Source organism: Nesoenas mayeri, assembly GCF_963082525.1.
Source record: "Nesoenas mayeri genome assembly, chromosome: 14".
NCBI lineage: Eukaryota > Metazoa > Chordata > Aves > Columbiformes > Columbidae > Nesoenas > Nesoenas mayeri.
Window position 1 is genome coordinate 4,784,425 of NC_137556.1, and position 12,220 is coordinate 4,796,644.

Genomic DNA, 12,220 nt, shown 5'->3' on the forward strand with positions numbered 1-12,220 from the left:
CATGGGGCTGGGGGAGTGTGGTGAGTCATCTCAAGGGGCCTCTCTCTAGAAGTGAAAAGTCTCAGCACATCCAGCAGGAAAGTTGCAAAGAGATGAGAGAGGAGCAGCAGGCCCTCCTTGTAGAGCCAACCGTTATAATGCCAAGCTCAGAAGCCCAAGAAAACCCAACCCTGCGCTGCTCCAAGCAAACTCTTTCCCTTGGAAACCTCCCAAATCCAGTACACACCATCCTCTTACCACTTCTGCAGTGTTCAGGAACTGTTTCTGCCAGGCACAAGATCAGAGCATCCTGAAACATAGGAAGTCAAGGAAGGGAGCCAGAAGACCTGCATGGTTAAACAGGGAACCAATGGGTATGCTCAAGTGGAAGAGGAGAGTTTATAGATCATGGAAGGAGGGGCTGGCCACTTGGGGAGAATATAAGGCTGTTGTCAGAGGGTGTAGGGAGGCAACTAGGAAAGCTAAGGCCTCCTTAGAATTAAACCTAGTGAGAGAGGTCAAGGACAACAGAAAGAGCTTTTTCAAATTGGGACCTTATTAACAAAGTGAGGAAGCCCCGCCCAGGCTCTGCTTCAATTAATTAATTATGTTAATTGTGTTTTTCCTTTCTCAGGTGTGCTGAGGAGTGCACAGGTATGGTACATTTTCAGCAATGGGGAGGTTCTCTCTGTTACTGGGTTGTTTCCATTTCATTAGAAACCACCAAGAAAAGGAGTTTAGAGGCAAACTCTGCATGCAACAAAGTACCCAAGGCTGTTGGGAAGTTCCTGCTATTTTACATTGGGGTCATACATCTCCCCTCCAGAAACAGTTGCAGCAGGCTCAGGTTATGACCTGTTGAGGATCCCACAACTGAGATGACAGAATCTGTCTTTCAAAATTGATTGGAAAATGGCAGATCTTGGGTTGCCCACTCAGTGGTGTTGGGTTCAGCTGGTGAGACACATGCCAGAGAGCAAATGACTTTCTGTAAGGTCTTCCCACCTTGGGATACAGCCCTGCTTCTGCAGATGAGGCACTTGTGTTGGCTTTTAAAAGCAGGCAGGGACTTGCACAGGTTGGAGAAGCTTCAATCTGCTCACTACAAATGCCAGACTGTGAGAAGGTCTGTTTTTAGGCTAGAATTTTAGTGTGATGCAGTATTAAATCATCTACATCAATCTAATTAACACCTTCTAAACTACAAGGAAAGACAAAGCAGTTTTATGTTATTAACTCAGGCTCAATGGGTTACATTAGAGCCTGGGCAGACAAAGCTAAAGGTGGTTCTGCTGGTGTGGGCACAATTTAAAAGAGTTTTCACTGATTCTAAGCTGCCTCAGTTGAACTAACACCACCGAACAAACCACCTTTTTTTTTTGAGGGTCTCATCTAGTGGCCAATAACATGAAATCACAGCCAGTTGCTGGGCATGGGGCAGCTCATCACATCATAGCTGAAAGGAAAAATAAATAACAAGCAAGCTCCTTAGAGCAGAGGGGGCTCCTCGCTCTGTTAGGCCTGCACGAGCCTCAGGATGGAAGTCTGCTCTTGTTTGAGGCCTTTGGGTGCTTGTGTAGTATAAATATTTACTAACAACATAAAGAGTGAGAGCAGGAGAATAGTAATTTTTCTCAGTGGCTTAGGGTTAAGTACAGGGCAATGGCATCTTAAATCCAGATGTTCTCCTTTTGGGATTTGCCCACGAGGCATATTCTCATGAGATTTCTCTGGCGTTTTGATTTGGATAGTAGCAAACACTTTTAGCCCAATGATATCATGAGCAGATGACTCAAAATGCTCAAGGATTTTCTTTGTGAATTCCAGCAGTTTATTTTATGACTAATGCAGGGAAGAAAGTTTTGCAGATTTCATCTTCTCATCCTTCTGTGTTTCTATTTTCAGTTAGCTTTAAAGGATGCTGAACTTGGCCTGAAAGCAGAAGATTTATTTAAATTTATACATTATACATAAATAAAAATATAGCATGCACATGAGTGTGCGTGGGAGTTGTTCCCAAGGTACTGGCGTAACAACTCATCCTGATGAAGAAACAGAGATAATGCAGATGTTTGGGGCTGCCCCTTTGGGAGAGTGAGATAAAATAAATTCTCATTGCAATTGTAGCAGGGCACAATATTTAGTGCCATTTTATCACCTGTGCTTGAAAAGAATGGCTCAATAATTACAGTTGTCGCACCTTTGACCAGAACAGTAGGAGTGTCCAAATCCTTTGCTTTATATAAAACGCCCTGAATGCGGCAGAGGAGGATGGAAGCACACACGAAGATGCACACCATTTACCAGCCATGAGCGCATAAGCAAGGAACATATTTAAAGACCAAGCAAACCCAGAACCAGAGTGAATAAATACAGGAAATTCATTGGAGGTGAAACTGGGCTGACTTGGCCAATGCAGTTTCACAACATCATCAATTCAAGGCTTGCACAGGGGTGATTTTTTTCTCTCCATCCAATTCACTAAGGAGTTGCACGATACTTTGGTGGATTTTCTGCACAATTACAGATTATTGCCATGGTAACAGATGCATCACATGACAACTTTGTTACCTCAGAGACAAGAAACAGCTGCTTAAAGAAACAGGCATCCTCCAGGAATGGGGATCTTTATTTTCCTTTTTTTTTTGTTGGCCTCATATTGTTTTAGGAGTCCTTGCTGATTTTCTCATGGATGCAGCTTCCATCATTTGGATAGTTAAAAATGTTTCAGTGCATCAACTAGAAGTTATTTTCTCCCACGTCATATTTTTCCCTCATCCTAAGAAATGCAGCATATGTTTCGGAAAAAAAAAGAAGAGTTCCTCTAATTTTGGGAGAAGCTAAATGGCTCTTTTCCTCCCTCATCAGCATCTCTCTCTAGTGCTGCCTTTTGTTTCTATTAAGTTAAAGAAAAACACTGCTAATTACAATACTTAAGAGAAAAGCCAGGTCCCCTGAAGTCAATGCTACTTTGCCATCATTTTGAGGAGGGCCAGAAGTTCTCAAGCCAATTCTGCAAAGAGAGACAAGTCCCTCCCTGCTGCAGGTACCTCTGGCCACAAATTAGTTCAATGGCTTGGGGAAAACCAACAGATGAGATACTCTTGCGTAACTGAGTAATTATTCTTTACACTTATCAAAAAAATAACTTGAGAGATGTCATTTGTTGCTACCTCACTTTTTAGGGAATTTTAAATTAAGAAACCTCTTTTAAACAGCTTCCCAACTTAATTTAACTGGTTTGGATTTTTAATACCAGCTGCCGATTTATTCTCATTTTTTATTGCATAAGGTGTAATAAAAAGTTCAGGGGTTTTTACCCCCGTTTTATAACCGGTTCTCCCACTAAATGTTATCTTGTGGTCACTCTGGGGACCTCGATGGAGCCCACTTGCACAGTGCACCAGACTCGGTACTGATGGCACAAACCGCTCACCCCATCCCAACACGCAGCCCTGGCCTTGCAGCATCTCCAGCAGCTGGGCTGGTGCTCAGACAGCCAGACCACTTCAGCCCACAGTGAATGTCTCATTAATTATGGGCTTATAATTAACCTTCATGGCTGAAATTTTCCAAAGACCTTCATGGAATGAGCTGCACAAATCCTATCGACCTGAATGGGAGTCTGGAAGCAAATCTCTTTAATCCCCCACTGGGAATCCTCCCGTGCTCCAGCAAATAAAACTTCTCCCTTTCCAGGTTTCGAGGTGTTTTTCCAGCGTCACAGGGCTGCTGAGGTCTCAGAGAGAGCTGGAAAACAAATCATGTACAGAAGACACTCTGTGCTACCACGGTCGCTGCTCATGCTCCGGGTTTGTATGGTGGAGTGACTCTGGATTTACCCCAGCAAGACAGAGAGCAAGAGTCTGGCCCACAGTTTCCATGCAAATAGCTTCAGTAATGAGGACTAAGGAAGAGAAATACATCAGACTTGAGAGAAAACCAGATTTTTGTTTAGTTTTTAACTATTTTTTCAGTTTCTTTCAGGAGTCAGATTTCCATCTCCCCAAAAATGTTAACTGGGAAACCACCTCTGCATAGGACATTTTTGTTAATGAGGCCACTGCCTTAATGTGGTTTTCTCCAGTTAAATATTTCTGGTAAATGAAATCCTGTTGTACAGCTTAATTTAGCACTGGTTTTTTTTGTTGTTGTTGTCATTTTTATTTGACCGCATGGAGCTCAGTGACTTGTAACCCAGTCCCTCAGCCTATTTTTAAATTTCATGTGGACCTTTTTCAGTAGTTTGTGTTTTGTTTCGTGGGGGTTCTTTTGTTGGAATTTTATTTATTTTAGAAGCATGAGAATGGAAGGACCGAGCAATGTTGCTTTATCTTTGGGAGCTTTTGTTTCACATGCACATATGATCATAAATGAAACGAGTTTGTTTGGTTCTCAGCCCAGGCTCTGATGGGGAGCAAATCCCAATATATTAGCAAAGGCTCCTAATCTTGTGGGAGTGCTACTGATGCCAGCAGCACAAGAAACCCTCAGCCAAGGCTGTGGGGATGAAATGTTGCAAGAAAGAGCACAGGGATCCCTTTAACACCTGTACTTCTGATCCTAGAGATCAAGCTGTGTTAAATGGGCTTTGAAAACTCAGTGAGATCTCAACTAGGTGCCACTTTGGGTATTTTCTAGATCATCCTACCTCCCTCCACTTGTTGAGCACAACAAACATTTTAGTTTGCACTTGGTGAAAAAGAAACAGGGAGCTTGGTGAAGGGAGAGAGGGATGCTCTTAGTCCCTCAGCAAAGTAAAAGCAGAAAATCAGCCGATGAAAATGCCCCAAACTTAAACAGGGCATTAGGCAGAATTAACAGACTAGACCTCCGAGCCATCAAAAATTCCCGGCTGAATAAAAGATTGATTTCAAAGACTCAAAGATACCTCAAGGCCAGCATTTCCAAAGAAGACAGGAGCTGATGGGAGCTGAAGCATTCTTCTTGTTCAGTGCATTTGAGTGAGCACTTTAAGTCTCCAAAGATTGAACTATAAAGAGAAATTAGTTTATTAATAATTCACAAGCTCCAAGAAGAAAAAATGTCAAAAGCATATGCTCACGAACAAAGCTGATTTTATTTTCCCTGTTTAGAATTGAGCAACATGTAGAAAAGTGGAGGGTGTCGAGCTCAAAAATTTAATTCAGGGCTTTTTCTGTTCCTTCCCTTTAACCCAAGCAAGCATATATTCTAACTTCCTCATGAGCGCTGAAAGTTCTTCAAATCCCAAATGGTTTATGTGAAACATTAAAAGCACACTATCATCTTCAGCTCTTTAATAGTTTAGGACATTTTCATGGCATAGTTATTATCCAATAGCTCTTAATTGCAGCGTGTACGTTTCAAGACAACACATTCACAGACTGGAATAACAGAGATTGTAGACTCCCAACCCAGGAACGTGGTTAAGCACACGCTCATTGTTAAGCACATGAGGTATCTCACTGAATCTGGCACTGCCTCACCCAGTTCACCAGGCAAATGAAATCTGTAATATTCATATAGTTTAAATCCAGCATGTTATTTCTCCTGCACTTAGGCACTGTGATTCTATGATTGTCCCTTATAATTTCAGTAATTACTTGATTAGAGTACACTAGATAAATACAGGAATTGAAAAACATGCTTATTAATATTCACTAGAAGACAAGACAGTAAGGAGGTTGTCAATAGCAAGATAAAAGGTCTCCAATTGCCCAATGGAGAAATTACAATCACAGTAGGGTTATCTCCACCATTTTCATCCTCCTGTCTTCAGTGGAATATTGGTTCTTCTCGTAAAGGTCCTTGTTTCCCTCTGCTGGAGAGCTGAATGCAAAAATTTTGAATTTAAAGGAAAAAAAAAAAGTTTAGAAAATAAATGTGTTGACTCAGAATTGATTTTGAAGTTTCCATTTGTCGTTGGAGAAAAGCAAATTTAAAAAATTTTAAAAACAAAACCTTTCCTTCAAAAATATTCATGGGAAATATCTACTTCCTTCACAAAGGCTTTCAAGGAACACATCACATCTCCAGTTTTTGACCCTCACCTACTCACCCTCAAAGTGCTTTAGCACATTTACATGTGGAAAAGGCCATAAGGTTCCTGCATCCTTCCACCAGTGCAGCTAAGTTTGTAAAATTAAAGACCACACATGGACCATAAAGACCACAGAGAAAACCCACACGAAATCAGGAGAATGCCTATTATCTTCTCTGGTATTTCCCAAGGTGATATGGAAGATGCACAGAGCACATGTGCAGCTCCAAGCTCCCGGGAAAGACAATTGCACAGCTAAGGAAATCTCACTTTCCTTCTCTGAACTTCATCTCACTATTGCAGATTGGACCATTATAGAATATAATTAGTCTCAGTTTTACACACGATTAGGCCTGGAAAGTTTGATTCAAATAACACACTTGCAAATCAGGAGTGTAATTAAATTTAGGATGTGGCTGTTGGGGAATCTTCTCTAGTTAAAGCGCAGTAGGTGATGGTTGGTCTGCAAATATGGGTCCTGATCCCGACTGCCACCCCCTGCCCTGTCTGCAGGGCTCTACAGTGCCCACTTGCAGCATGGATTGAGGGAAACACCTCCAGCCAGAAGGAACAGCAATTTGTGGCATCTAATCTGGGTGGCTGGGACATGGCACCTCTTCCCCATAAGATGAATAACATTTGAAAATTTCAGAACCACCTTAGCTTTTAACAGTGTGTTTGCCAGCAGCCTGGACCTTCCGGGAGGGTGTCTGGGAGCAATATTAGTATGCGGGAGGGTTCTGCATTGCTGATTAACTGCCTGAACAAGACAGGTTGCTCCCAAATGTGCCCTCTAGCAGGGAAGGCTAGGGCTTTTTCCTGTGCTTTTTTCCAGAGGTACTTCATCCTGAAAAGGGCTAAGCAATCAGCTACTACAACTGCCCTTTTTTTTCATAATCTCAGGAAAGAGAAGAGTCTCATACCATGACCCAACCTCAGCAAGAAAAAAACAGATTACGAGTTAGAATTACATTATTAATGTGTCAGTCCCATTTGTTTCTCAGTTTCCATTATACTGAATCACAGTATTACTGCTTTTGGAAGGAATTTGATGATAAAGAAAGCCACCTCCCAACAACCGATGGGAATGATGAAAGTAAAGAGGAGGCCAACCATCATCATCCTAAAGAAAATCCACCAACCCCAGGGCCCTGAGGCAGCTGTGATTCCCACGGGACTCTGCTCTGACTCAGAACACAGCCTGCAGCTGATGCTCATCCCCCTGGATCACACTCACAGCCAGCAAACTGTTGCTGTCTGAATATAATACTTTTAACCATGTGAATTTTTTCCCGCAAAGATAATTATTTATTTCACCTCTGAATGAACCAAAGTGGAACTTGTTCCAAAGCAGCACTAGAAGAATGTAAAAAGCTTAGATAAACTCTTTGCAAGATGCCTTTCCTTTTTTCCCTTCTCTTTGCGAGGAACGTGTGGCCAGGAGACAGAGATCGTTGTCCTTTCTGCAGGTTCATCACGAGACAGAGTTCATGGTGCACGAAGAGTGAAACAAAGCAGGTTTAGTTGATCTTGGCTGCTCATGGTTGTTTCCTAATATTCTGCATCACTCAAGCAAAGTATTAGGCTTTTGTTGCTGTGATAGGTGAACTGCAAAAGATGGAGGTTCAAATTCTAGAGTTACTATTTCATCCTCTCCCAGGCCAATTTCCTCTTGGCTCCAGCTGGAGTCCTTGAAATCCAGGGAAGTTTTGCCTGACTATGGAGTGAGTAACGATTCCAGGAATCAACATTTGGACATAATACCAAATTGAATATCTTTCCCAAATTAACTTTCCTCCTAAGGTCATCTCTGCAACACTCAAACATACAATGTGTTATTTTCAAAATGAGCCAGTCTCTATCTGTTTATCATAAGGCTGATATAGGAATCACTGCTCATTTATCCACAAGGCACATATGATTTGAGGCGATTAGGTGGTGCTCATCCATACCTCCACTGGACAGATGTGTTCCTTGGGAGCGGTTGTCCAGGGTTTGGCAGTAATAACCCAGTGCAGGCAGCAAAATCAATCCCAACAAGTTTCAGAGGGACCCTTCCAAGGCTCCCTGGTATGTGACAGAGCGCTGCTAATGAGAGGGAGAGATAATATTCATTGCATGAGTGACGGGTGAAAGGGAAGATTAACTTTAGCATACACCTGCTCTTTGGTGCCCCAATTAAGACCTCCTACTGTCAGCAGTAACATAAGATGCAAATCAGCCAATGCACTTCCCCCTCCTCCAGAAAGGCTATGGCAGGATTTGGAATAAACTACAATAAAGAAAAAAAATGCAAAAGCTTGGATGTCCTCCTTGCTCTGTGAATCATTCGCTTGCTTACTGGTGTTCCCCTTTTCCTGCCTTTCCCTTGCCACCCCTCACCTCTTCTTTCTCATGTAGGAAGGGATTATGACCTGTTTCAGCAAGGCGATGCCTGCCCTGGGGACAATCCTGGGGACAGACTGGAAAGCCGTGATTTGAATTGACAAGATTTATCCCTGATTTAAATTCATTTGAACCAACCTTGCTCAAGCCACTGGCAATAGACAGAGGAAATGGGTGGAAATATGACAGAAGGAAATACGTGGAATGGAGAAGGAGGTGAGTCGTTCATCAGCTCATCCTGCATTGGGTCTAGGGAACTGCTTCTGAGGCAATATGTTAATGCAACATTGGCAATCTGTGCTGGAATATTGCAAATCCATGAGTAGCTCTTGTGAGTGCTTTTCCAATATGTCCATACTATCCCTTTTGGTCTCCTCCTACTGTCCAATATTAACCAAATATCGCTTATCTGATGGAATTCCAGCTGCCAAGGTATTGCAGACTCCTGCTCAAAAGTAATCATCCTTTCAGCTTTCCTGTAGCTGTTGTGTGAGGAGAGCAGCCCAGAAAATGCAAATCTATTCCAAGGGTAAAAAAAAAAATAAAATTATATAAAATAAAATTTTAAAAGACAAATTTACACCCTTCGCTCCATGAAAAAAAGGTTTGAAAATGTCTTTTTTTTTTTTTTAATAGATTAAACTAGACAATAAAATTCTGGGTAGGTAGACAAGGCCTCCAGGACCCCTATCTCCCTTTGTCCCACCCAGCCCAATGGGCAGAGGTGACCACGCTGTGTGGCAGGCAGACAGCCAGGGCACTTAGCCTTTCCTTCCTCCTCCCAGCTCTGCTGGCTCTTGGAAAATATGCAGCAATCTGTTTTTCTCCCTCCAGGCAGAAAATAAAATTGGCAAAACTCTTCCCAGCAGGAAGCTCTGTATAAATTTTCCCAAGGGAAGGGGGCAACTGAGCAAAGTCAGAATTTTCCTGCAGAAAATTTTGATTTGCGTAAAGACAAATTTTTATTAGAACACTTTCTTGATAGGAAACATCTAGAAGACCCATTCCAGAGCTTTATTGGCAGAGAAGTGAACTCGTGCATTTCACAACCTCAAACCTTTTGTCCTTCAGCAAACTGTCAGCTTTTGACCATGCAATTAAAAATACCTCAAATCCTTTAGTTTGTTGGCCTGTTGCACTTTCTATCTGGGGTGACTTAGCCCAAATCATCTGAAACAATTGCACACACTGAACATCCTTAGAGCTCTAGAAATACTGATGTATAGGAAGGGACTAAAATTAATTGGATACTCTCTAGTTCATCTATCTATTCTTGTAATCTTTCGTAAATATCCATAGACAGGACCTAAGTGGAAAGCAATAGCTTGATGGTTCAGTTTCTCAAATTCCTACTTATACTGAAATTAGAGCTAAGAAATCCTCCTTCTGCCAGTGGTGTTGTGAGAATAAATTCTTCAGTGGCACTAAAAGGCTGTCAGATATTAATGCTGAGTGCTTGCAAGGGTACACAGAAAGATGGATCACATGTGTCCTTAGCCCTCAGAAACCATTAAGTCCCCTTGCTCTGCAAACCTATTTGCTCTACTCTCCAAAGTTGTTTGCATCCAGTTACCTTCTCTACAAATTCAGGGGGGTTGGGATTTGCAAATTTAATGAAAGCATCAAAAAGATGTTTTGGAGAAAATCTACCACCCTTTTCTGCCCCCTCTCACCCCACCTGATGTTCCCACTCGACTATAGCTGCTCCATGGCTTGGCTCTTGTCAAAAAAAAAGCCAAATTAACCCCAACAATTTTCTTAGTGAGTTTTCCTAAATCAGACCATTCTGAGAGCATTGAATGACAAGGAGCTGGGGCATAGTGGCCTCAGCCAGCCTGGCCGACTCCTTTACACTGTCACTCCACTTTGGAGAATTATGGACTCCTATGAAGATGTACTGGTGGAAAGGGGAGAGTGTGTGATGTGTAGCTTGGAATGAAATTGGGGTGGACAGGAAATTTGTGCATGGTTACTAAGCAGAGGCATGCAAACAAAAACAACAACAACAAAAAAGAATCTGCATTTATGTAATAAAGAATGTTAATTTGCTCAGAGTAATTTTCCATAGATTTTATTGATTGACTTCAGGCTTTGAGGGTTTAACCACCATGTCAGTTTGCCCACTTTAATCTAGCATGTGGATGACTTATAACAACAAGCTGATTTTATCACTTGAAACCCTTCCTAATTAATGATAGACAAAAGAGCTCTGGAGAAAACCCTCTGGCTGAGCTCTTACCCTTCCCTCCTCTTTCATCCTGGAAAAGCTCTTAAAACTTGTGAACTTCAGTAAACTACTTGAAAAACTGTTAAATACATAGGTATAGCATCAGCAACAACAACTGTGCAAAGCTAATATGTCTCCCTGAACTGGAATTATTGCAATAAGTCTTGTTCCAGATTTAGAACAAGGATAAATATCACTATGAAATATCTTCATCAGTGTCTTCAGCCTCTTCATTTTCTACCGCTGTGATTCAGCTATTACAGTGTACACATGCTAGGGAGGAAGTCAAATCTTTACAAAAGGAAAGAAGAGGGATCAGACCTCGCTGGGATCAAACAGGGAACCGATCATTCTGCCACTAGCTTAGTTTATAGTGCTGGGCAATATATCAGACACCTCCGTGTTTCATTTGTCCATCTGTAAACTGTTAAAACAATTCTCACCCCAGCATCCAGGAGAAATCAATCACCAAGACTGAACTGAACCAAATAGCAGTTAAGTTCTTGGATGGAAGACATAATAGAAACACAAATATTTTTACTTGAAGTGTTATACTGCCCTCAGTGCAGACTCTACTGGTGGTGATGTTAAACAACGCACATTCTCCTCTCCTCCAGGCTGCTTCCAAATTTTTTTTCAGGGGATTATATAGCAATAACATTTTCTTTATCCTGAGCCCCTTGCAAGGTTGCAAACAGTAATAGGCATTGCAAAACCCCCAAGTTTTTCATTCTGGGAGACAGCCCTGATTACTCTCTAGCAGCTGCCTTGCAAGCAGATCTCAAAGCAGCTTTGTGGTGATCCACCTTAGAGAGATCCTTGCAATTAACTGACCTTGTCTGGCCCCTTTACTTGCATACAGCAGCAGTATTGCCAGTTCTAAACACTTGACATCATGAAGTCAGGCCTCTAAAGCAGTCATGACAATGTTTCACAGATATTTTTGAGGTCTTTAAAGGAGGAATACACTTACATTATCCTCATGCTTGACCTCTGGTTTTGGTCACACTATAAACCCTCCTGCTGAAATCACTTGAACTTGAGTTTTCCTTTGGTTTTCTGAATGAGAGCAGAACCTCTTGCATAATCCCATAACTCCAGCAGCTGGGGCTTTGGTAAAAAAAAGATATCTTGAAGTACGGCATAGCACAAGTTCATTCTAAAAGTGAGCAACACCACCAAGCTCAACAGAAAGCAAGCCCAAATCACCTCATTTGTTCGATATGGAGAAAGCCATGAAACACGTCTGTCCAGACCAGCTCTTGAGGGTGTATTTCTCCAGCAATCCCATCACACCCTTCCAGTGACTGCCCAAAGAGCCACGCTGTGGCAACCAGCACAGCAGCTGAGCCACATCGTTCAGCACAACAGCAGGTGAATCTACAGAGGCTTCTTTAGCAGAGTTTGAGCACAGATAAAAAGATTTCTGCGATTCCAGGAATTCTCTTTCCTATTGCTTTTTTTGGAGCAAGCTTCCACTTTATATTGAAAACAAACTAAAATATTCCAGAGCTTACTTTCAAAAATAATCCAGAGAGACTAGTTTAGGATGCAGCTAGAATCTGAGCTGCAGGCTGCAATAATGATGGCACTGCCTGGCTTTCCAT